Below are 27,484 nucleotides of genomic sequence, written 5' to 3'. Positions count from 1 at the left end.
GCCATTTCTCGGTTTAATATTCTTTCAGGGAGATGATTTCTGAAAACATGCTGGAGAGACTGGAGTTTCCTCTGGCTGTATGAAGCATCCAGTCACACACCGCTAAATATTATTCCATAGTTTAAATATCAAAATCAAAAGGATAACACAAGCTAATAATATTACAACTTTAATTAGTCATATTATTTTAACAGCAAAATGAGTAATTGTTGCTTTTCTTTAAAACAAAAGCAATAAGATATGAATGTGTTTATAATGCTCATTTGAATACAGTGCTACCAATAAAAAAAAAAGTAAAAATCATAATGTAAAGATCTCATACTGGCTCATATGTGAAGCTGAAGGTAAAAACAGCGTTGCTTGTAATAGACAATATTGCTAAAGTTGCAAAGATTTTTTTAAAGACAAACTGTGTCTGTTATCTAGAAGATTGGACGTGTTTGGGTGTCTTCACTGCAGGATAATTAGGGCCACATGGCACATGTAGTGAGAGCTGAGGTAGGACTAATGAGCGCCAAGGTGTGAGGCTAATAAGGCTTGTAAGTCTGGCTGTTTTAATAGCATGGTAGAGCTGCTGCCGCTATGGTCCGCCACACAGCACCCGAAGATATTTCCAGGTCCATCAGGAAACATGTTGTTTAGCATCACTAACTCTAGGTTACAGCAAATATCCCCGAGCTTTTTCTGTTACTTCTGCACATCTTGACTTCAGGTTGGAGGACAGCTGAGGGGCTGTGAAGGCAGAGGCAGAGCTGACCTCTTGGAGTCGTTTGGGTGCGTTTCCCGAGGCTATTTCAGCCAAAAACATGTTACCAAATCATCTTATCCTCAGCTTTTGTCTGCTAAACAAAAACCGTACCCCACTCCTTGTCTAAATTACACTTGTGTGCAAATTTATTTACATTTGTGGGGAAAATACTCTTAAAATCAGGCTTGGATGACGCACGTGCCCCAACCGTCTAAAAAAGCGTTTGTTTTTTTTAAATCGCTCTGTGCTCAAGTGGATGTTGAATGGCTTAATACAATGGCCACTAACAATTACTGTTGTTTGTTGGAGAGTACTTGCCTTTCATTGTGCTGTCTAGCAAATAACATTACAAAAGGAGAGTATGCATGGTTGAATGTTGTGCAGAGGGGAGAAGCAAGGACTAAAAACAAACCTCTTTGAAAAAACAACAGCCACCCAGCCTGGAGATGTGCCTGTGATCTTCAATCTATCATCCACTTTTCAAAACAAGGTACAAGACTCGATGCAGAGACGTCCTGCACTTTTCATCTTCCAGGGCTTTGGTTCACACTCTGAAATAGCGGAAAATAATTTTAAAATACCGTAAAAGGAAATAGTGCCGATTATCCTAAAAACTGCAGCACAACTCACATGAAGTTATTACCCAGGGCGAAGCCCGGTAGGCCTCATACCTCAGGGAAGCAGATGGTGAAATGCATAGGAGGGTGAAGCAGAGTTCAGAATGAACAAGGCATCATGCTGAAACATGTGCTTACAACTTGGTTGCAGCAGTTGAGGCAATCTTTTATGGCTGGCTGAAAACTGAGCAGCTAGGAATGTTTTGATTGTTTGACATTCCACATCAAATCAGATGTTTTTGTGTCGCATCAGTGCACAATAAAATTCAACTTAAAGGACTTCGGGCTGAAATCTAGATATCTTGGAGCCTAATTTTATGCTAAAAATATTTTTTGCCCCTTCAATGTTCAATGTACATGTTAAAGTGTAGAATTGTGTTAATTTTCTCACTCAAGCACACTTTGGCCCTCTGAACTGGGAAAAGTCTTTATTAAGACAGTCGCACATTTTTTGGCAGGGCCAGAAAATGTTCTCTTGACGATTTGAGTCAAGACAACATTGTTTGCCTCTACCAACACAAAGAGGCAAACAACAAACTCTGACTACCTAGTTTTTTTTTTAGGCCAGCAGCAACAGATCATACAATAAACTTGCTCCTCTAGTGTCACTTCTGCCCATTCAACCTTTACCGTGATTACACAAGCATTGCTCATCTGGAGGCACATTTGAAATTCTGTTAACTCTCTACCTTTCTTCAACAGGAAGTGTAGGGATTTTGCATATATGCCTAAAAAAATCCAACACATCCAACACCGACAACTGCATATTGAGTGAGCAGGCGTAGTGCTGACTGGAGTGTCAAAGTCTTTCGCAGGGGAACGATAGATGCGACATCTCCAGAAGGTCATTAATGGCAAAGTTACAGTTTAGATCACTGTGAGTCAACAAATGCGTCCTGACAAGTAACTTTCCTGCCCTGCTTCACTGAACCACGTACTATCAAATATTCATTAAACTGCAGCACAAGACTAAGATGCTGCAGCTGAGTGCACCCGGAGAGCAACCTGTCGCATTGAAATGTCTAAAAATAAATTAAGAATTATGCCTTTATGGACTGCTGTGCAGTCACTAGAAGGTAGACATGGAGCGTGGCTTGTCTTCACATAATCAAAGACTGATAAAAAAATAAAAATAAAAGTAGGCTGTGCATGTCAGTGTTTGCATAAAACATATTAAAATCTCGTGAAAACTTAACATGTTATTAGGAACCAAACCAACTATTTATCTGTTTTTAGCTGTTTATCCACAGTATTGTTGTTTGACAACCTGAAACAACAGTTGTTGTATTTTCCAACTTTATTTTATACAAGAAAAAATAAAATAAAATAAAATAATACACAACAAAAAGGCCCATATATCTGATGATAGGGTGAAAAATTGCAGAAATACAAACTCAGGTCACATTAAAACAAACTAAACTATTTGAATAATTCTGTATCACTAAATGATGAGGAAACAATGTAGCAAAACAACATCAGTTGCAGGATTGAGTTAATGAGACACAACATGGACAAAAAGAAATGACAATAGATGTAGCAAAACAGAAAGCCAAATCGCACTACACCGGTAGCTCTTAAACTTTTAGACACCAGCTAAATAAATCCTAAATAAATCTGCTGCTACACTGTTTAATGTCTTTCCACATTTAGTAATAAATGGGAAAATGTGTTAGATGTTTACAGATTCAAGGAAATAAAGAAGCTTTGATGGAAAATCTCAACTTGCCAGATGGTAATAGAACTTTGAGTTTGCAGAGCAAGGTGCATCAATATTAACACAGACAGCGCATTTTCACTGTGTTGCCTGAGATTATGTAATGATATTACTGCTGCAGCAGCTGAGCATATGTGTGGTATAAATGGTGTGTGAGAGATGAAGAGCTTATGTGGCTTTTCCTGTGATCTGTTTGTGAATATTACACTGTGAAATTTACAGAAAAGTGATGCTGGAGACATGCAATAGAGTGGCAGCACACATGTTTTCAAAGTACAACTATGCCAACATTTTTTAAAACCGGTAACAGCACTTAGACTTTTTAAAAATGGAATAAAAAACAAACAACAAATCCTTTAGCATGATTTATGTTTGTATTAATCTTTCAATTATTTCACACCAAAATCTCCTCTGAGAACCATTAATTATGCATATTTGTCTTGCCTAAGTAGGTGGGACTTAAAAGAAAAATTCAAACAGTTGCACAAAAGACACTGTTCTTGTGACGTGAATCTCTCTGAGCCATTATCTTATACTTTAAGGCTTTGGTTATTGTCACCTTGTGTCTTAAAAAACTAAAGTCTTGCTATTTAAATATTTTTCCCCCCAAGCTTCTATCTAATATAGTTGTGATGTAATGTTAAAAATGTTTTCACCTCATCTCTAAAGGTACGGCTAAAAAAAAAAAAAAAAAGGTAACACAAGAAGACAAATTTTAAAACAATACTGTGGAGCTATATTAAACAAAAGAAAGTAAATGTTTCATTGAGAGAATAACAATTTTTTTAAAACCTCCAGCCTGTGACTGACAGAATCCAGATATTTGAATGGTCACACACCGTTTCTAGGCAGTTTTTAAAATAATACTTTGCACTACAAGCCACTATGCTTCAGATGTTCATAGCCAGGCTTGATCCATCTGTAAACTTGCTTTAGGCTTGTTGGATGTGTTAGAGGATACGATGCCGCCCGCTCGCTCTCTGACATCTGTGTTTGGAAAACGTGTCAAGGTTTGGCTCGGCCTCCACCTCTCACACAGACATTTAAACAAACTCCACATTTTACACTTTGTCCTCCCCGCGAGCTGCTAATCCATTCTTTAAAATGTCCCACATTTACAAAAGAACGACATAACAGGAGTCTATTGTGCAGTACAGCATGAGGAAAACGGTGAGAGGAAGAGGTATTGTTGCGCTCGAAAGCAATTTGAAAAAAGCGGAGCTCTGATTACGGCTGCTGAGTTAAAGCTCTGAACATCTCAGTTTGTCACTGACCCTGTTACAATGTGGGAGCACAGTTCGTGTTGTGACACATCTTTGATGATACACGCGCAGCAACCGTAACCCCTGATTGCGCGAGTTTAGTGACAAACGTTTCCCATTCAGAGGTCGCATCTGATGAAAGTAGGTGGAAAACAATGACAAACGGACATGTTAGCACTTGAGTTCTCCATGTGTTGAACGTGTGAGTGAGGGTGAGGCTTTTCTGTGTGGGACTTTGTGTAGGAAGGGCTTTGTTGCTGCTTTCATTCTTACACTTGGACCAAAATTTTTTTTGCAAACAACAGCCCCTGTTGGAAACCTTCAATCATGGGGTGCCAAGTTCATCGTCCTTCATGGTTTCCTGTGTTTTTGCAAATGATTTGGCTGAACCCAAACGCTGACAGAAGTTTTAATGCCGTAACCAAACGGTTTACATAATCGGTCATGGAGATCTCATTTGAGCCCATGGTTTATCTGGGGATGACTAATAAAATCCATAATCTTGTTTATTAACAGTGAGTGTTGTTTGACAGCGGAATATTTTTCTACTTTGTTGCAGAATGAGTTGCAATCGCACCCAAAGGATTTCTTTTTTTCAGAATTACTTGACAGTTTAAAGAAGAAATTAACCTTGTTTTCAAACTCCTGTTTAAATCTGCGTGCCATGGTTTACAAAGTCACAAGTCTGAGGGAGGGTGCACGGCACAATGAATTTGTTGGAATCAAGAAAATAGTCAAACTAAACAAATAATTTTGTCTTTGTATTGTTTTTTTTTTTTCTTCCAATCACAGAAGACTTGGAGCTCATCAGCATAGATAAATCCTCATAATTCCAGTGGAAACATGCAAAATCCTAGTTGGAAAAAAATGCTTGTCAGCAATTACAGGAAGGGTTTGGTTTCTGTAATGCTGATAAAAATGTTTCCAGTGAATCTTGAGGGCGGTAAGTAATTTCTGGTATGCCATTCTTAAATATAAAATGTAAATAGGAACAGAAGGATTATAGTTTTCTTATCTCCCGTCCAAAAAAATGAAACTTTTTTGTTTAATTAAAATTATTTGAAATTAAACTCTTCCAAGGGTATTAATAGTTTTGATTTAGACTTGAATCTTGACATTTATAGTACTAAACCTATAGTATTCATGTGAGTGGTTTTTCTGCCGAGTTTTAAATTCAGACTTACTATACATCACTTAAGGTAAAGTGTAACTCCGAAGACTGTTTGATTTTCTTTCTTTAAATTAAAGAACATAGACAGGTTATGAATAAATGCTCTCAAATGGCATATTCAGGGAAGAGAGATACACAATACTGCTTGATTAAATTCAGTTTCCAGCAACTCAAAAGTCGCTGAATGAATGAATCCAGCTTCTATGCCAGCCAGCGAGCTATGTCAGCCAAAAAGAAATTGCACCTTATGCTGCAAAATTAATCTACCATTTCATATTTGTCTCATGGGAATAAATTGGACTTATCGCAGTAATAACTCACTCAGTGACACTTGCACCAGTTGAATTTAGATTTGGCATAAACAAACGAGCGAGCAGAAAGCCAGCTCTGCAGTGTCACCTGTCAACACCGGGAAGTCAGAGGGACGAGTCAAACTTTGTGCCGTCCGTGAATACAAAACATCTTGACGGCGGCATTTACTGAAAGCATTATCTCTGCCAAAATGGAACAGCGAGAATATCGGTGTTGTGGTAACAGACTTTATTTGAAAGATTGATAAACTTAACACACTGATCATTTTATATCCTGATGCAAAAGACAAAATTAGCTGTGAAAATAAATATTTGTTTTGTTGCTCAACTGTCTAAAGGAATGCTGTATATAACTTCGCTGATAAGATAAAACTGCCTAATTAAGCCCAATGGGAAATCTACTTATTTAGGGGCAAGCGGAATAAACAAGTGCCAAACTTTAAAAATTAACCATGCAAGTTTGATGTAGATATCCCAACTGGGATACAAAAATAGCCTTTGTTGAGAAGGAAATGTAAAAACAGACCTGGCAGAGTCACAAAGCAGATCTGCAAAGTACTTTGTGTCCTGATTATGATCAATAAACATTTGGTCATAAATTTGGCATCATCCTTAATGCAAGAAAGCAGCTCAAACTACACCATGCCAGTACTTTATATTCGACAAGCAGGATTGGAAAAAAAAATCTAAACTAACTATAAAGCTGACAGGAGGCGAAGGGACAAAATGCACAACATGTGTAGATAACAAGAAAGACACAAAAAATTAAAAAAAACACCTTATTGGAAGTGATTTGAGATGCATGATATTTAATCAGTATCTAGCTCAAAAAATACCAATTTCTCATGGTCCCTGAGCTATTTATGGGATAAGTAGTCGAGATACAAAAGCATCCATTTGCTACTCTATTCCCACGAACATCTGTTGTATGTTGCTCTCCTATGGATGCTGGCAGCAAGTGTTTATGCTCAGTAATCCCCTGAGCTCTGCTGCACTGCTCTGTCACTCTGCCATCAGCCTGGATTTTATCACACATTAGGGAGGTACATCTTATAAGGTGGTAGAGTCGTGGAACATTTCTGACCCCAGACATAGATACACCGAATATCTGAAACCGTATTTAGTCAGGCTGTTCGGTTTAAAAGAGGAAGAACATCCATCACTTATGAAGGAAAAGTTGCTGCTCCAAAAGGCCGTGCTGTTTATTATAAGGATGCAAAGCAGAACCGCGGGATTGGGTTGCAATGTCTGAGGAGCGGCTATTCTGCTGCATGAACAGCCCCAGCAAGGGCTCAGTTAAACTTTGGGTTCATGTCTGAGTGAAAGCTGTCAGATGAGGAAACCAAGTTAAACCAGAAGGTAGGGGGAAAAAAGACAGTGCAGCAGAATAAACTCACATGCTTCTTCTGTCTTTTCACTTTTATCAAAACAGATCCTCATTTTGTACAAAAATTATAGCTCGGGGATACTGTAGATTCCCAAGAGAAGCTTCGAGCAAGTCTTTTACAAAGTATGCTAATTGAATCACTACAGTAACAGAGAATACAAGGCTGGCATTCTTCATGCTACAAATACCCTAAAGACACTGAACCAATATTGAATTTATCCAGCTGGCAGAAATTTCCTGCAACAACTCAACTCGATCTGATGGAGTTATGTTCTCTCCTTTAAGGACAGATATATTCATGATTTATTAATTTAGACAAGTGTGTGAAGCAAATAAAAAATACTCAACTGCTGTCCAAATTAAATATTTGACAGTTTGGATGCATAGTATTGAGTTTAACCAAAAAACAAAACTGTTGCTTTTTAAAATAGAAATATGTATGGGTATGTGCTGTTAATCTTTGACACCATCTCAAGCTCAACATTTTGCACTAAACAAAACAAACAGGTAAAAATTAATAAATCTCAAAACAAAAGAGAAATTACAAGAGTTATGCAAATGATTCGATGACTAATTTAGGACCTTGCTACCTTTAAGAACGTGGATCATGCCATTTCCTTTTGTCATTAACCATTAGGTTCATGGTAGTCTTTTGCACCTTATTAATGTGTTCAGCTGGTTCATTGGGGTGCATATAATTACCAAAGGTTATTGGTTTGATTCCAGCTTTTTTCTGTCACATGTTGATGGGCAAGGAACTTAGCCCCAAGTTATCTGCATATCGGTGAATGTGGCTCTTGTGTAAAGCGCTTTGAGCTGTATAAGTTCAGACCATTTCCTTTCCAGCAGTAATCAGGGAGGGTTTGCTTCAGGAAGGGCATCTGGGGTGAAAAAATGTCCCAACATGACATTTCATAAGGATTTTTGACATCAAGTTTGGTGAGATCCTGACTTCTCAACTCAAAATTTGGACTTTGGAAGTGGTCAAGTTGATTTTTTTGGACCTAAAAATGGAAAAAGTTTCACTTCCATCCACACAATGACACCTGTATTGTCAATGGTGCCTGTCTCCAGTGGTCATTAGGGCAATTTTGAGAATCCAGTTGACCTAAAGTGCCTGTTTTTGTACTATGAGAGAACCCACACATTCACAGGAGGAACATACAAACTCCATGTGGTCTGAAAGTACAACTAGGCCACTTTGCAGTCTGGGAAGTTTGACAATGTGCAAACATCTTTTAAGCCCAGTAAAAAGTTACATGTTGACAGATTTATAACAAACTACTGATGCAGTGGTTCTAAACAGCAATAATAAGCTTCTTTGTTTCTCTGATCTAAATAGATTTACCTAAAGCTGAGTTGAAAATGTCCACTTTGGAAATCTAAGTTTCCCCTCAGACAAGGTGCAAGTACAAAATAATTCATTCTGCTAAATATCTGCTAAAGTGAATATGTCCTGTAAGTTGTTCTCTGTAGATTCAACACAGACAAAGCACTATTAGAAGATGTTTTGATATTTCATGCTTGAAAATCTTTTAATATGGTAAAAACTAAATTTCTTTTTACAAGTGGATGTTTTAACAGCACAATTACGACTATTTTTTGTTTGTTTTTTACAAGATGCACTGACAATAAATAGACTGATTATTTTATATATTAGATTATATAAAATAATAGATCATTTTAACTGCTGGAAGATGTTAAAATGGAGTAAGGATGGAGTAAATCATGAAGCTTTAGGATTTGATTTATCTGGTGAAAACTATTACACTGGCAGGTACATGAAAATCAACACCCACAACACAACCGGCTCCCCGTTCAACAGCGTTAATAAAAATCTCACCTGTGGGCTTCTAACAGGGAGGAATCACTCGTAGTGAACTTTCATTTCAAAAATATCATGAAAATAGTTTAATCATTTAATGACACTTTATTAACGTAATTATTATTGACAACAAGAAATAAAATTAATCCCTCGTGAGCTTTATTTCCAGCAAACAGCAGTGAATTGTGGCTTCACTCTCAAAGCTTTTCCCAGCTGGTTACATCCAGGCCTCCGGGCCACTGCGATGACTCATTCATCCACAGATGTACAGTTGTACAATATGTGTGTGAGTCCGTGGGTGTGTGTGGGTGTGTGTGTGGGGGTGTGCGTGTGTGTGTGTGTGTGGCGCGATGAACTGCAAGTTTCCACAGGTTTGACAGTATTTTCGTTCCAGTTGCAAAGAACTGAAAATCCTTACTTTACTTTCAGTTTGAAAATCACTAAGCATTAGTTTGGCTCGCTGATGATAAACTAATTATCACCTGAGCAGCAACATACATTACACACAAGTCCCAAGTTTTAGACATAATGCTGAATGCAATGCTGAAGTAAACTGAAGTGATTTATTTCAATCTACCACCTGCACCTCCCTCTCTTCATAACTCTTCTGGCTTATTTTACACCATGCGCCTTATCAACAGCTTAGTCTGTACAGATGCACATACATTACACTTTGTATAGATAGATAGATGGTTGTATCCAAGCATCATAGCAAAAGGTTGAGTGGAAGGAAAAAGTGCTGTAGAAAAAGGTCCACAAACTTCCATCTCTGAAGAAATGCTCTTTCAAGAGCTTGGGTGAAATTCACAAGGTTCTGTGTAATATCACATTTATCTATTATATAAATATCACATTTTGGTAAAATGCATAAATTCATTTTACAATGATATTTGTACTTGAGATTTACAGCAGCAAATGCACGAGTTAAACTTTTACATTACTGATCAACACTGGTTTGGACGTTTCAAAAACCTTGCATTTCAAGTATTTTTTTATTTTTTTATAAAATGTTCTTCTTTAGTATAGCCAGACATTAACTGTCCAGGAGCAACATCTCAAGTCAATCAAGAGAAAATGTGATTCAAGGAAGAAGCATATCAAACTGTCACATTATGTCAACCTCCGGATTTGGAAAGCAAAAAACAAGAAACCAAGGGGCTCTTTGGGGAACATGAGTCAGTAATAACACATAGAGATACAGTAAGAGTCAATGTTAACTCAAATGTCAGATCTTTTGTGTTGCCATGATGTAAATTTACTGTATCTAGGTCAGCAGAGGTTCCAAGAAATTTGCCTTTATGTCACACATAAGCTCTTCTTTAAGTCCACAAATTTGCTCAAACATTATTTATGTCATTATCTACTCTCTTTTTTGATATTTTTGTCAGTCTATACTCTTTTCTCCTGTTTTTTCTAAACCTCTCAGAGGAGCTCATCATAACACACCGGATCTCTCCTTACCTCACTGCCTCTCTGCTGGAGTTTGGGGTGATTTCAATGCTTATTTTTAAAGCCCTTACTGTAACTGTATCTAGATTTTTTTTTTACCATTAATATTTGTAATGCAATTGTCATCAGGTTGCATTTTATGTGACAAAAAAAGTTCAGAGTGTTAGAGCCATATATTATAAAACATCCTGGTTTCATAAGCCAGGTGCATTCAAGGCTTCTACGCCGAGGTTATGCCAACACACATTAAAATGAGTCATATGGTTTTCAGGTCATTTGCGTGTAAACATCAAAGCTACTTTGATTCGTGTTGTATATTCCTTACTGACCACTGATGATGCTGATCGCTTTTGGGTTTTTCAACTTCCTGGATGATTTTGAGACCAAATTAGTTTCTTAAAAAAAAAACAAGTTTATTGTTCTTCTAACACTCAACGCTTTTTTTGAGTGGTATGTCATTTTTGTAATTCTTCAATGGAAAGTTAGTCCCAATGCATAAAGTCTCAAGGGACAGATGATAAAACTATAGCTAGTAATAGTCTTAAAACTATTATCACTGTATTATCACTGAGGGTTTAACATGGGGAGCATAGATTATTAATTTGTAAGACATTCTGTTTCATTTGTCACTGGATTATATATATATATATATATATATATATATATATATATATATATATATACTGTATATATACTGTATATAATGCACTGAACCCCATTGAAAACCTCATGGTTATTCCACCAAATATTAATTTCTGAACTCTTCCTGAGTTAAAACATTAGTGTTATTGTTTCTAAATGAATGTGAACTGCATCTTTTCCGTTATTTTGACCATTTCTCATTTTCTGCAAATAAATACTAAACTTTTGCTTGGAATTTCAGTACTTCATAGAATAAAAGAATAATGTTCATTTTATTGACACATATACCTATAATAAGTAAAATCAGAGAAACTGATCATTTTAAGTCATCCCTTAATTTTTTCCAGAGCTGATTAATTCAGAAAGTAAGAAGAAACAACACATTGATGCAAGCTGTCAGAGTGTCCTGAGTGTTCAGACCTTAAGCAGTGCACAGACTAATTTGGAGAATATAAACAGCTCTTTATGGCATCAGGATGTTAGTTGTCTATGAATATTTGATGTGTTTAGTCGATGACATCTTGTCTCAGAGAAGAGGGGTAAGCAAACTCAATGGCAACTCTTTAAAGAAGATGGTGTGTGACAGAAGAGAGCTGCTCGACAGAGGTGTGAATCATGTTGGAGCGAGAAAAAGTCAACATGTCAAGCAGCTTAAAGGTGATGAAGTCATGACAGAAAAATAAATGCCCTCCAATTAAAACTTTCCCAATTCTGTGAGCTTATAGACAGCGGAAATGTAAAATAGTTCAACAAAGATTTGAAAATACTTTCAATCAATTATTTTAAAAAGTCTACTTTTATTTTTCACCATGTTACCTTTTGTGTCACTTTTTGAGGAGAAAATTGAGTACTACAGTAATATCTCCTGTAAGACACGCACTCCTCCCTCACCAAAGGGTGGATTATTTGTGGATTTCAACAGCAGCAATAATATTAGTAACATTTTTTTCCCCCTACTTTTTCTAATGCTTTTGCTTGGTATAATTGCACAATACGGCAATTGTTAAAAAGCTTTTAATGCTAAATGAAAAAAAATATATAAATTTGATTACTGTAATCACTAATAAATATACTGGAGATTTCTATTTTCCTAAAATAGACCCTGAACAATAAGATACTGTACCAATGTGCAAAGAGGTCAATGTCTCCTGAATTATCTGCAGCATTTTAGAGTTCCACGTCCCGCCCCTCGGGTCACTAACACACTGACATCACCAGGCTCTTTGGTGACGCAGGACCGCATGTTGTTTTTCAACTCCAGCTAACAATCCAAGCCTCTGAGACAGAAAGGCTTTATTCATCCAAAGGTAACACAGACAAAAACATGTTGCTGGAAGATATCCGGACACCGTCTGCAATTCGGATCCCATCCGTTTACAAACGGTCTTAATTCCCAACTATTTACTTCTAGCAGAACAAACAACAAACAGCACAGAGCAAGACTGCTGACCGCAGCAGCAACCGCTCAAGGGCATTTGGCTGTGTTTTTACAACTCGTGTTGCCAAATGCGTGAGAAAATAGAGCGTTCTGCCCAATTTGGGGAAAATTTGAGCAAACTGTTGCAACGTATTACTTTAACAAATACTTTAGTGCTCCAACAATAAAGGAAAAGCTATGTCAACTAGTATTAACTCTAATATTAATGTTTTCCGATAACCTTGTCAAGACCTTAAGTTTCATAGTTATTTTTCAGATGCAATGTTTTTGAAAGCTTGTGCTGCTTGGGAATGGCTTTACTTTGGATATTGTGTTTTTCTTAATTAGTTTATAAAAGGTTATGGCCTCCAGCTTGTTTTTGGTTGCCCCTGAGATGTCTTCCTCATAGCATATCCCTGGAAAACATCCTAGCAGAGGCGACTAGCTCACCTTTAAACCACACTAGTGAAGAATCTTATCCTACCTGCTCGTTTAACACAGTTGTGGATCAGCACAGAAATGGACTAATCAAGACACACGTCTTCAGACAAGACCCCAGTCCTTGTGTTCATCTCCTGCTCTACGCTACTATCACTCTTGAACAAGGCAGACTTCAAGATCCTTCAACTTCTGAGACTGAGGGAGAAATCCATCCACCTAAAAGTTCAAAACTCAGGATCTTTGCAATGTTTCCTATGGTGGATTGTGAATGCAGTCACTACTACACAGAACAGAGCAGGACTTTCACTGGCACAGCTGCACATGCTCACCTAATGTCTGAGCAACAACCAGACAATGGCCTTAGCACTGCAACAGCAGGACATGATCTTGCAACACTTTGTTGCATTCTGCAAGTTTGTGGCCTGCAGTGTAATGTGACTGTGTCCATATGTGGTCGGATCATGCAGCAGACGGTCATGGAGAATATGGTAGATTATTTATTCAGTGTGAAAGCACCCTCAACAGAGAACTGAAGCCACCAGAGTAAGCCGCTACTGCAGATGAACTGCTTCTTCAGGGCACTCGTAAATTTTCACTTCGTGAACAAACAAGGACAGATTTAATGTGCTTCGTCTAATTTGGATTTTGGAGAAGGAGCCAGTCTTGCTTGTCAGTCATTGTATAAGCAACATTCAGCAATTGTAATTGCAGGCACATTCTGATGCTCTTTTGCAGAGGACTCGTTGGCTTGTGCCTTGTTTTGTGAAGCTCTGCATAATCTTCCACCTCAGTTCTTTGACATGGTGTTGCAAGCAAATAAAAAATACATAAAGATGAAAAAATAATGTCGATTCCCTTGAAGTAGACGTTTTTATGAGAAACTGTGTTCTCATTATTAATTTTGTTGTTTTTTATTCTTATTTATTCAACATATTTTCAAAAATAACAGTGCATTTCCTCCAGATGATGGAAAACCGTTTTCGCTTACAGCTGTGGAAATAGACTGGACTCCTTTGGGCTCCGTATGCTACAATAACTCGTAATGGCTGAAACCCATTCAGTGGGGAAAAAAATGCGTAGTGTGTCTAAATTCGCTTCCCCTTTTCACAGCTCACATCTTCTTGTGAAATCATCCTCCAGGAAAAAAAAGCTGAGATTTCCACTGTGGTTTGCTTCTTTCTCAGTGAAGATGGGCACACGTTCCAGCTGAGCACTACATTCAATAACAATAGGAATCCATTGCATTGGTGCTTTGGCTCTGACTGAGTTATTTAGCTTCAGAGTTTGTTTGTTTTTTTTACTTCCCTATCTTTTTCTTTTTGCAAACTGTTTCACTCAGAAAATAAACAACTACAACAACAAAAAAAAAAACACTCAAGATAAGAGCCTTAAAAAAGGACAAAACTTTGAAGTGGTCAGTGGACCTGAATGTGAAGATAACTTGTTTGCTGATGGAGAAATGTTGTCATGTGGTTGGTGTGCGACCCAAAGCCCATGGCAAAGAGAGGGTTTGCGACAGTTTCCAGCTGAGCAGCCATTGAGAAGCAGAAACTGCAGTTTGGGCACTGGATGGCGAAAAAACACACTGTTAGGAGGCAAAAATGAACCACACTTGACCCTAGACCCCCACAGATTACGAGGGAAGAGAGGGGTATTTTTAGAGCATCAGTGATGAAGATTTGAGCAAACAGAAAACGGCTCGATAGTTTTACCCCCTCCAGGGTTTACAAAGCAGTTCAAACAAAAACTAAGGCTTTTTTGTGTTCTTTGATCTTTTCAAATCCTTCTGCAGGTATTGATTCTTTTGTATGATAAAGCAGGCGCTTTTTCATTCCGCCAAAATCTCTCTCTGTGAGGAAGAGGGTCCAGGCACGTTTTATCACCCCCAAATGGGTGAGATTTGAGCCTCACAACGTCTTAAGTGCCACCATTAAAAACTCACATATCAGATAACCAAGAGTGACCCCAGATGAGCCGTGCACCTTTGGCCCCTGCTCAGTCAACACAGTAGCGTGTAGGTTGATCATTACTGGGGTAATCATATCGGCCACGCTGAGCCTGATTGTGTAATTCATCTTAGAGAAAGACAGCACAAGCAGTGTGTTTCCATCATCACAACCCACTGAATCCTCTCAGCAAGGCATAACTTATGAGTCCTCAGATCCGTCCAGTCATGACCTCTCCGGCGTGATGAGGCACGTCTCAGTTCATCTTTGGGCTCTGATTGAGTTTAATGGGGATGCTAATTTTCTGCAGACGGCTACTTACCAGAGACATAAAGAGGTTAGAATAAGTATTAACATATGAAAGAGAACACTGAAATATTGCTGGCCTGCATCTGTTTTGCTTAAATAACAGACTTTTTTGGCTTCTATCCCTGTTATTCTACTTATATAATCGAAGTTGGAGACAGTTTGATAGATTTATATGACTCGAACACATGGGATTTTTTTTTTTTTTGCCTGCTTGAAACTGGTCACAAAGAGAAAGTTGAGACCAAAGTATAAAAGATGCTTTTCATATGCGTCATTAAATGCGGCCAGGCACAGAAACATCATTGATTGATATCAATCTGAAAAGTGATTCTTTTTTTAAAATCAGAAAAAAAAAAATGTTTAGTCATGATGCCATGGAAAGGTCTCCTAAAACAATTATTCATTCAAAATTTCATTATCTGTGCATCTGACTTAAATCTTTTGTGACTTCTCACATGGGTTTGCTTTGCGTGTTATTAGACAGAGGAGCCTAAAGGCATCAATAGGGAAAATTGAGCCTTTATGACCTTATTTTTTAAGGAAACCCTGAAGCTAATTATGTTTTTTCTTTCAGTTGAAAGACTCAACTTTTTCATATTTTATTTAAAAATATATTTTGTTCAGTCCCATCAGTCAAATTCATTTCGATCTGCCACTTGTACAAACTAACCTCCACTTCTAGATGTTTTTGTGACTTAAAGAAAAATTTGTCATTTACTGAAATGGGGTTCTGTGGAGTTGCTATGAGTTCTCATCATCTTACCCTGTTTGTAAAACAAACTCAGACACGGGATTCTTAAACAGATAAGTTCTCAGAGATTAAACCTAATGTTACATACTTAGTTTTTCCACTTAAGAAGTTCTTAGGCAGCTCATGGTGCCACTTATATATCAAGTTGTTTTCCTCTCTATCCCTGCAAGCAAATGTTGTGATATCACCAGCCTATTTTATTAATGCTAGTTCAAACAAAACGGGGCTAGAGACGTAACAATATGAGCATTTTGTATCATTAATATTGTGTGCAAATTACAATGTTTAAGACTCTGTTCAACTGTTTTTAAAAAATTGCAAAAAGTATTGTTACGACTATAGGGTATTGCACAAAAGGTGGAACCAACTGAACTTTTAGCATTGTTATTGAAAAATAATTAATTATTACTATTAAACTCTGTGAGAGGCGATATCAAAATATGTACAGGAAAGATTAAGGATAATGAGTTCATTTTGTTCTAGTGCTAGTCTGGCCTTTATCAGTGCCGGTGTTTGTGATGGTGGAAACACAAGGAACTGGTGATAAGCAAGCGCTAACACTAGTTTGTCACTAGAAGCGGTGGAATGGGTCCTCAGCCAAAAAACTATTTACAGATTGGACTCCTTTCACAAATGCAGAAATCCATGTTAATCACAGTTACACTATGTCTAACTTTTAGTATAACTTCTCTTAGTCTTCTTCAGGTTAAAACAATTTTTAAGGCTAGGATTTCATTTGCAGCCTTTTGAGGGGAAATAGAACAGAATTTTAAATTTTTCCCTCTGGTAATTTCTCTAATTTAAGAGTTCTTGATTTGCATTACAGCATTTTATTATTATTGGACAACCTGCTCCTTTGAGTTTCAACAGCCTGGTCATTGGCATAATGAGACGCATTAAATAGAGACAACTGACACTGTGCAGGAGCTCCAAGTCATTCTGAAAGTGTTGAAATAAGAGTAACAACCAGGGGAAATTTGTGCAAATTAGCAAGCAAGCTCTGCAAATTAGCTTTCAGTTTTGGATGTTTAAACCTATACTTAAAGTTTCCACTATTTCTAAGAAAAAAATGTGAGGCTAAGGGCAAGGCGGTTAAACAGTCACGGAGATAACCAGCTTCAAATCTATATGGCGAAGAATTCCTCAAAAGAGATTTGATTTGCTCCAAAAGTTACTGACATTAACAGTGAGTAGATGTGAAATTAAAACTAAAAATAAATTTCCAAACATCTAATTTGAACATCACAGGAATCGATGATCCCCTGACTTGTGAGAGTTTAGTCAAACGACTGAGTGAAGACAGAAAGAATGTGATTTAGGTCTTCCAGACTCTGGCCGATGTCCAAAATGAATGTGGTGGAGAGTCTTCGTGCTGTGAAGCTGACATCGTAAAGCTCTTACAGAACCAAGAATGATGCCTGTTACAGATGATAATAGGTTTCTTATGTTCACTGTGTGAGAAATTGAAAAACATGGTATGACGTAACAGTTTCTGACTGAGTGAACAGAAAATGAATGGAGCTTAAACAAATGTCAAGCAAATCAGATAAATTTGAGGAGGTTTGCACAATGAGGTTCTTTTTGTTGCAATAATTATTTTAATTTCCAGCTCAAGAGGGAAACAACATCAAAATACTGTCTTGAATTGTATCCTAGGTCAAGAAGGTTAGAAGCAGCTGGCAGCTATTCAAACCACGGGTAAATGGTGGAATGTGCAGCGCCAAATATCTGATCCTAGTTTCTGTACTGAACAAGAAAAACTGGGAGGAAATGGGCTCAAACACCAACCAGAGACCAGAAAAATATGGCTGAAAATGGGCAGACGGCTAAATGGTTTCCAGCCAAGACATTAGGTGTGCACATGTCTGCAAAGAAACAAGCCCATAATTCTCTTAGTGGCTGGTCTGTATGAGAAAAAACACAAAGATGTTAACTTCTCTGGCAGTCGAAAACACATCTACTTTTGCTCAATAAACAAGATGAAGAGGTTCAATTTAGCTTTGGAAGTAACAAACTTGATTTAAAGAGGTTTCATTACAGGAACTGAAATTTATTCAGCTATTAACACACTATTAGAGTGTACTTGGGTCTTATTGGTTTAAGCAAGCAGGTGCTTAAAAGTTCAGCACAATCATCCATTAGACTGTGGCTTGAAGCAATGGTCAATGGTCAACTTCATAAAAACTGGTTGTTTGCTGCTCCACAAAGTTAATTGCTGGTCCTGATTTCTCAAGTTCAATTGGGATTTTAGACAATAAGGATTAGCAATTAGAAGAAAAAAACAGGTCACCCAAATTATGAAACCTTCACATGTTAACTTTTTTTTAACTCTGTAAAATAAAGTGATTTAAATGGACCTAAGTACTTGTTCCAGTAATGAAAAAAAAGCTATTAACAAGTTAGGACATCCTCCACCTATTAGCCTGCAAATATCCTTCTTTTAGAAGAAATAACTTTGCAGACGTCAGCCTCTGACATCATCTAAGTAAAGTTTGCAGCAATGAGATGAGACTTTCCATTTTTAGTTCTCAACCAATCCTTGTATTTATTGACATGGTGTAGGGATCCAGCAGAAGATCTCTAAACCACGACATTTCCAGCTCCATGCTTCAAAGATGCCATGAGATTATTTTTCTTTGAACGCTGCACTTATTTTATAACAAACATGTCGTCTTTTCTGGTGCCCAAAGTCATTCTATATCAGACTAGTTTGTTCAGAGAACATTATTCCAGAAGTTCTGGCCTTTGTTTTCTTTCAGGTAATGTTTTAGCTCTTAGCTCCTTTAGTCCTACTATGGTGATCAGTCTTGCTTTAGCTGTGAGGAGCACATGACACTAAATGTCAGAGGTTTAAACAGGGCAAACCTACTTTGACATGCTGAGCAATGGTTTTCTTATCATGTGTAACCAAAAGTGACAAACCACTGTGTGACTCTAGCTATTTCAAGCAAAAGTAAACTTAGAGGTGTCCTAATTATTCCTAACCTGAAAGAATTTCAAAGATATTTGGCAGTCAAAAATTTATATTAAAAATCTAAATATACCAATATGTTAGAAAAAAACTGTTTGTCGTAGGGTGTCTTTTTTTTCCGTTTTGATGTTCCAGTGGATTCTGCAGAGGTGAAATTTAAAGTGATTCTGTTTTCAAAGAGGTCAACACAACCAAATTCCTTTATGCTTTAACTCCACAAAGCATTTACAAGTTTAATTTGTCCATTTAGGTGGATGAAATCAGTTTGTTAATGAGCCAGAACAACCAACCACAGGGACATTCAACAAGGCTCCTGGTGAAATTGTTTGTTTCAGCCAATGACAAGTTCAGATTGTTATCCAACTGAATTTAAACACAAAAATTAGCCGCCTGACACAGCCATTAAGTTGACCCCATGAAAGAACTCCATTCAAAAAAGTTTGATCTAACCACAAAATATAGTCTGCTGCAAATACCAGTTGGTTCACATGTAGATTGATTTCTCTAAAGGATGCATTTATACTGGAATTATTTTTTAAGTTTCCAGTTTGGAAGAGAAGCAATAAATAAATTAAATTAAATTAAGCACATCATGCAATTTGATGTTGTGGAGCTGCCCTAAAGAGGATGTTGAGGAAATAAATTGCCATGTTATTGTTTATCAGAAATTTCAAATTTGATTTCCTGGAGTCTCCAATCATACATCTAGATTTACACTCACTCATGGTCAAAGCTTTCCAAATCTGTAACCGCACGGGTCTGGCAGCACAGGAACGCCCTCTGAATGAGCATTGTGTGCACAGCACCAGAAATTTGCTAAGACATGTGATATTTTAGACCATGCTTTGTCTTTCCTCCTGTGCCATTATTTTGCCAGAGTTTTGGCATCTCAGCTTGTACTCTGGCTTAGATAAATACATCTAACTATCCAACAGAAACTGAGTTTTTAGAAAGTTGGGGTCAGCCTGTACATAAACAAACTGTACAGATCAATGTAATGTTCTTGGTACAGTGTGAGAGGTCAGGCAAAAAGCTCCCTTAGAGACAATACAGTTATCAAAATAGTCAAGCCACTCAGTCAAATAAAAAAAAATCAAACCTGTCGGTTGTCGTTACTTTGACAGGTACAACTCTCTTTGCTACTGCTTTTGAGCAGTCTAATAAAACATCTTTGCTTTGCCTGGTTTTAGATTACAAAAACGTGAGGAAAATCTATTTTTCTGAGATGATTTTTAAGAGACAGAGGTAAGATGGTAAGACAAAGGGCAACAAGCACCACTGTGTATTACTGAGTAGTACAAAACAAATCATTTTCTCTAAATACTACACCTCTTCTTCCACACATATTGTCCCAGAATTTCCCAATTCTGAATGTTTTATGACATTGACAAGTGTTCAATTCAGCAATATAAGTGAATAATCTTATTTGCCCATTTTTTTGTAATTTAAAAAGCTTTATAAAAACTGCACAACTTTAAAAATTGATTGGTTTAAACTCTCAAAGGTGAACTTTTCAATGATTACAACTTTGAATGTGAAATCAGCCCCAGTCTTGAAACAATTATAGGACGATTGTTGCCATTTTCGTTCACCTTGAAATATAAAGAATGTGTTTTAAAATGAAGAAAATATGAATTGAATGCATTTATATTATTGGACTATTCTAACGTGAGGTATCTTTATACATTACATTAAGTCATCTTCTGATTGGGTGCTCAGCTCTTATTGATGCTCCTCTGCAGGAAGCAAACAGAAGCAATAGAGGAACTGAGTCTCAGAGGAGAAAATAAAATGGATGAACCCAGAAGAAGTGTTGCTTAACAGGGTTAGAGGGTGGCCTGATCTGGTTGTATTGTACATTTTGCTACAACTGTCTAATTTGCTAATATAATATTACTGTAATATTTTAATTTGGTCTTACTCTCGTCCTCAGGTGTTAGTCCAACATCACATATTTAACATTCTTCAAGAAAATTTAGTTATTCTGTATCCAACCAGATTCCAAAGTGGGAAATCATCAAAACATACAGTGAACTGAGGCAGAACCAATACAAAACTATCTTTTTTTAAATCAACAGTTAAATCAACAGTGACGGGGAGAGCAATGGAAAAGCTATGAAATAATTCATCCTTACAATTTAGTTTCCTTTTGGAATTACTCTAACATTAAAACCATCATCCAAGATTCTCTGAAATCCCAATATGATCCCTGGTACCAAGACTCTTCTCAGTTTTCCTTTGCAATTCAACAAATTGCCTCAGGATCTGACAAACTGTGTAGTTTTGACAAGGTGTTACGAGAACAGAGGCATTCTAATCTAGACAGACTCTTATCAGAGTTCTGTCACAATCTGGGCTGAAGGTTCGTTGTTGTGGAATCTATTATTAGCCTTGCTAGGTTTATTGTGAGGGTCCAGCTGAATCAGAACCCTGAGTGCCCCACATGATGCTCCTGATCACTTGATGTGGGCTGACACCAACACTCTTACTCTCACTCACGTCCTATAGAGAAGATCAAGCTGAGGCTCTTCCTGTAGCCGTGTCTCTTCTCTTTACTCACGGTTTGTCTCGCTCAAATCAAAATTTCATTTCTCTTCTTCATTGCCTTCTGTTTTTTCACTTATTACTACAGGCAATGATGGATACAAGAAACGAGCCCTTTTTATTCTCTGTTCCCACCTATCAATTTCACTAACCCTCATACTTATCACACTAAAAGGCTAAAGCTGTCAAACCCGTCTAAGTCTTATACTGCTCGCCCATATTAAGCCGCCGTCTCACAGATCTTGATTTCTTGCTCCAAATAGGCTATCATATACCTTCACGAGATGACTAAATGCTTTAAATTTTACATTTTTTATTTTCTTTCTAACAAGAATAGAAAGGTAAAAAAAAATTAAAATTAAATCATATTCTATAAGGTCAAGACAAATATAGGGAAAATTATTTGCATACATGACAAATTAAAGATGATTTAATCATGTTTAAGGTACTATTAATTTACAGAAGTATTTTTAACCATATAATGTCAGTGACTTATTATGCATTTATAGGCTATTCAATGAGTCATACGATAATGAAACATAAAATTTAAAGCTGTATTCAACCTATTTGCTTCATCTCTCCTACTGTTTACAAGCCGTCCCTCACAACCTTCATTTCCCAAAGATATATAAAAAAAACACTTAACGAAAATTAAAGATGTATTATATAGACCCACACAGAACCAAGAAAACACCAAAAAGTGCTCCTTATTTTCAGAGTTTCTATCATGTCACCTCTTCAAATAAATGACCAAGCGCAAACACTCGCCCAAAATTAAGACCCCTTGTTTTAAACCACAAAAACAGTTGAACTCTGAGCCTTGCAAATGTCGTCCATCAGCGTCCACCAGCTCTCCCGGAGCAGAGGGTCACTTTATGCGTTGTAAAACGTCACTAATTTACTTTCAGTATTCATTGAAACACCTTCACTGCCCACTAATGCTTGCAAATCAGCTTCAAAGACTCTATGCAGCCAAAGCTCTTTCAGCCATGTGGTGCACCTGAGAGCATGACTCTGATTCCTCACCAAGGTGGTGTTTGTGCTGCTCTGTAGCATTACTGCAGCAGATGTGCTGCTAATGAATACGCTTTGTTTACTTGTGTGTGGTGGGTGTTTATCAGAAAATGTACCATCTTTTCACAAATACCCAGTTCGGTAAGATGCACAAGGGACCGAGGACCCACATGTTTTTGTTGGTTTGCATGATGCCGCTCAAGTGAGTCTAATTAACAACAGAATGGTTCCTGGACAATTAACTCCTGTAACAATCAAATTCAGATTTATTCACGGTTAAACTCTGCATTAAGAAGTACTATTTCCCTGGTGTGTAATTATAGTTACATGTCGTGGACTAAGAAAGCCTTTAATGTGTTATATAGTTATGTGTTTGCCACGCAATTATGGAAACAAAGAGGGCAGAACTTTAGCTGTCGTGGTTTTGTTCATATAGAAAAGGCTGAGATATTCCCTTTCTAATCTGTAAAAATTAAATAGTGGAAATTAACATTAATAACATGCCTGGGAAAATATAAATACGCTTTATATTTCACTTGGTTTAGCCTAATAATGGCAGGATTTACACATTCATGTGATCTGTTGCACTCTCATTTTAAGTGAAATTGAGAAATATAATTCAAAGAAAAACTTAAATGAGTCATATTCATTTGGAGCAATTTAGATTAAACCAGTTTACACAGACAAAAAATTCACTAATTCCTTCTCTGCACGTGGGATTGGTTTATAATGCTGCAGATGAAAGGATGGTGTTGATGGAAATGCACTGACAATGGAGCGATAAAAGATATTAAGTGCATTTGCTGGAATTAAAGAAAGAAAAAAAAAATCAAGAAATGTAAACTTGACCCCAACCAGCAAAAAGAAAATGAAACAAATACTATTATGACTACTACTGCCACTACTACGAATAATAATAATAATTCTAATAATAGTATTATTAATAATAAAAATGAAACAAATTACCGTTGACAGCACTGAGCTCCGCTGATATCCCAAATGCTCATCCTCTGAGCAGCTTTATTCCCTCTCAGTTCAGGTCGCTGCGCTGTAATCCAACTTTCAACAGAGATTCTGGAGCGCCTCAGGAAGAAGTTCAGTTCTCCGACCTGTCGGCGACACCGCGAAACACCGTCGGTCTGCGGCGTGAAACGAAACTCCTGAAGGAGTAAAAGGAAATGAAACACTTTGTTGTTTGCGTGCGGTGGGCGCTGGTGGCCGTATGTGTGTTTCCGCGTGTGCGTGTGTGTGCGTGTTGCAGCCGCTCCGCTCCTTGTAGCCGCGTGACGCAACTGGACGCCGGGGGGGGGGGGGGAGGAGGAGGGTGCGGGTGTCGCCTTGGTCTCGTTGAGACGAAAGATGGACGCAAAGCGCTTCTGACCAATTATATTTATTAAAAGTGTGAAGAAGGTGCTCACAGGACTTGTGCAGCTTGTTTTTATTGATGGAGACTTCTCTTGTTTTTAGTATTCACCTGTCAAAACATTTTCCACTTTGAAAACAATATTTTAATAATTGGATGTATTTTTCCTATTCAGTAGCTTTACTTGGGGGGGTTCATAATTGCTTAAGACATCACCAGTGTCATGTGTTCACTTCTTTTTTATAAGATTTTCACATTTACGGCAGGGATGCGGTGGAATCTGGGAAAGAGGGCGGAGCTTAAAGCAATCAGGGATAATTGGTTGTCGTTTGCTGAGATGTGTTTATGCGCAAACCAAAGTTCAAACACAAAGAAAGGTCACACTATGATGTTTATTTTTTGCACACAAGGTAAACCTTACTTAGTTGAGATATATATACTAAAAACAATCAAATTAGGTCTAATAATATCCGCATTCTCCATAAATAAATAAACCTTTCGTTTAAATTTAAGCAATTATGGGAGACAACTGGAGGTCTGGGGGTTCTAAGAAGAGACTGGGCTGGTTCATCATAAGAAAGCTTAAAGTAATAAAGCTAAAATCCCAAAGGAAATGTTGCTTCAGGAAATTTTTCTTTTTGTGACTGCAGCACTAGCAAGAGGAACAGGAGCTGCAGGTTAAAAAGAGAAACAAGATGCACCATCACGGAGTTTAATTTTATTACAACATAATAAAATAAATTAAACTGCAATATGCTAGTATTTAAAACCAAAAGAGAGAACATAGTACTATACTGTTCATAAGAAATCGGTTTACCTGGAAAGCACTAATTAAAATATTCTTATACTGATTTTTGTTTGCTGCTGAAAGACTAAACAGTTAAATAAGAATTTTTATTTATATAATTCCTTTCACAGATATATGTCAAAAAAGTGATTTAAAAGACAAAACAACAGAAACGATATAGAGATGAAATATCAGAAACAATTTTAAAATAGGAAAAATATCTTTGAATGTCTTCAGCTGCTTTTAATTGAGTCAAGGCTTTCAACAAAACAGATGAAGCTCACTCTCATCAACAGTTGAGGTGCAAAAGCCTGGAAAAAGCAATCTGCTTGAGCAATAGCTGGTCCTCAGGACGAGCAGATTTTGGTTTGAAGATAAGATAGGAAGGAGTTTGATCATGAAGATCTCAGAAAGTTAAAATCAGGATTTAAAAATAATTCCAAAATGAATATGTATCAAACTCCAAAAATGTTATAACAGAGATAATATTCCTTAAACAATGATGACATTGCAGGGGTTGTTTCAAGTGAAGTTCAAATGACATTGACTGCTTGAAAAATGACCAATATTCAACACTCTGCTCTCCTTTCAGCTGTAATTTCTCTAAAAATTTGTGAATTTTTTTCTCTGAGTCAAAGCAATATAAATTGGCTTGCTGAGCAGACCTGAGCCTGTTATTTCTTGTGTGTGTCTCTCTGGCGGTCTCTTTACTCTAAATAAAACCTAAATTTGATGTGATCACCGTGGAGACGCCAAGCTGAAATGATATATGTTTACTCTGAGAATTCCTCCTCTCACACTATCTCTTTTTGGGCAGCTAATCAATCACCTGGTTGACAGTTTTGCAGAGTGTGCAGAGATAAGTGCTTTCCAGATGCCCCGCACGCTGTCAGCATTGTTTTAAATCCTTGGGAAAATCTTGTTGAACAACACTAGACAACAAAGGTGGTTCTCTTGCATTTTATTAACGTCAATCAATCACCTTCATCACCGGTTATCACATCTTTTTGTGAAGAAATCACCCCCTAGCAGCAGATTTCTTCTGATAATGGCAGGGACTGTTTGAGCAAAACAGTTTTTCTTGCAAAACACACTATTGAACAAACTACATACTGTGAACTTTGCCCATAAATAGAGTTCAAGGACCTTCTGTGTCAATAAGCTGCATACAGCTGAAGCAACGTATTCTCTGTGAAAAATATACTGAAACACATGTTTTAAACTATTTTCTTATGTATTAATCTTTCCTTTCCTGTTAAATACAAATTGTTTTGATAATCATACATGTCCTCTTTCTTTTCAAATGTGTAATAGTCATTCATTTTTGCTTAAAGTGCTGCTAATGAAGAAACCAGTGGCAGCAGACGGGGTCAGCAGGTCAAATACCTCCACGTACTCATATTTTTATCAGTCGCGTGCTGCAACAGCTGCTGCTGCCGAAAATGCTGAGCTTTGAGCCGGGTTGCAAACTGGCCAGCAGCAGCTCCTGGATGTGACTTTTGCCCTCTTCATCTGAAACAAAAGATGAACAAGGATAACTCAGGGGTGATGCAAGAACCGCTCCGAGCTCCTGTGGGCCGTGGTCACAGACAATACTACGGTCTAATAGTCAGGCATCTTTACTTCCACACCGAAATGCTGAAACGCATTTTCATCAGGTGCAGCCCCTCCTCCACATCTCAGCCTCTCGCCGCCCTGAGGCAGAGTATGTGAGGTTTTCAGCAGCAGATTGAACCTTTTATAAGAGCTGCATGACTCTGCGTATCAAAGCATCTCGCTTTTCTGATCATATCTTGCATGTGTAGAATGTCCACTACACTGATGAATTTTAAATTTGTTTTTCATTCCTTAACGGGGTTTATTGAGCTACAAAAAAGAAAAAGACATTGAATGCTGTAGCATTTCTGACTGAAGCAAAAAACTTAATATTGTATCAACCAAAAGCAAGAGGAATGATTTCTATATTAGGTGTTGTAAGAATATTTAGCCTAAAAGAGGTAAAGATTCTCACAACACACCTGTATTAGGTATGCAGTGACAACCGCGTGTTGTGAGACCGACACAGTTCACAGATCGGTTGGACGGGGAAGCCACAAAAGATCATTGCTAAAAAAATACTGTTCATAGAGTACTATAATGGGAAGTTCAGTGGAAGGAAAAAGTGTTTAAGAGCCAATAAATTATTATAAGTAAGTATTGTATCCAGACAACCCCTCCCAGTCCAGAGACAACATCAGACTCATCTTACCTGGAGTATAGAGAAAGAAGACTGGACTGCTTTTAAATCAACATAGATTCTTAGTTTATTTTATTTTAAAAGTTTAGGTTCCAGAATCTGGAGGAATAGCAAAGAGGCACAAAATCCAAGTTGCAGCTTTCACTGTCAGTAATGATTTTCATAGCTATGACTGCTGTTGTTGGTCCACCATGTTTTATCAAGTCCAAAGTCAGCACAGCTGTCTAGCAAGAAAGCTTTATGTAAATCTAGCAGGACCTGGCAACCCTTCAGACCACCAAAAGTACCAACACCTGGTTTAGTGACCATGATATCACTGTGTGCAATCTCTCCTAACTTAAGCTCCATAGAAAATGTATGGAGGATTGCCAAGAGGGAGATGAGAGACGCCAGACCAAACAATCCAGACGAACTGAAAACTTCTCTTAAAGCAACCTGCTTCAAAAACAATTAGTCATATTAATTAACTTTTCAGTGATATTCTAATTAATTGAGATGCACTTGTGCAACAATTGGTTTAGGATTTTATTTACTGGTTAGAATAGCTCATATCAGAAAGTTAACTGGTAAAATTTAGAC

The 27,484-nt window shown here is 37.4% G+C and overlaps 1 protein-coding gene across 1 annotated transcript in view; it reads right to left on the bottom strand.

Moving 5' to 3' along the window:
- The window catches only part of gcgra (glucagon receptor a), a 40,700-nt gene extending 16,896 nt beyond the window's left edge, over positions 1-23,804 (bottom strand). Inside the window, exon 1 of the mRNA XM_032588240.1 lies at positions 23,486-23,804. The gene's annotated coding sequence lies outside the window, so the exon portion shown is untranslated. The remainder of the gene's footprint in view (positions 1-23,485) is intronic.
- Positions 23,805-27,484: the final 3,680 nt, after the last annotated feature.

This window comes from Xiphophorus hellerii, chromosome 16, assembly GCF_003331165.1.
Source record: "Xiphophorus hellerii strain 12219 chromosome 16, Xiphophorus_hellerii-4.1, whole genome shotgun sequence".
NCBI classification, from domain to species: Eukaryota; Metazoa; Chordata; class Actinopteri; order Cyprinodontiformes; family Poeciliidae; genus Xiphophorus; species Xiphophorus hellerii.
The sequence above is the reverse complement of the archived record's forward strand: the minus strand, read 5'-3'. Positions and strand labels throughout refer to the sequence as shown.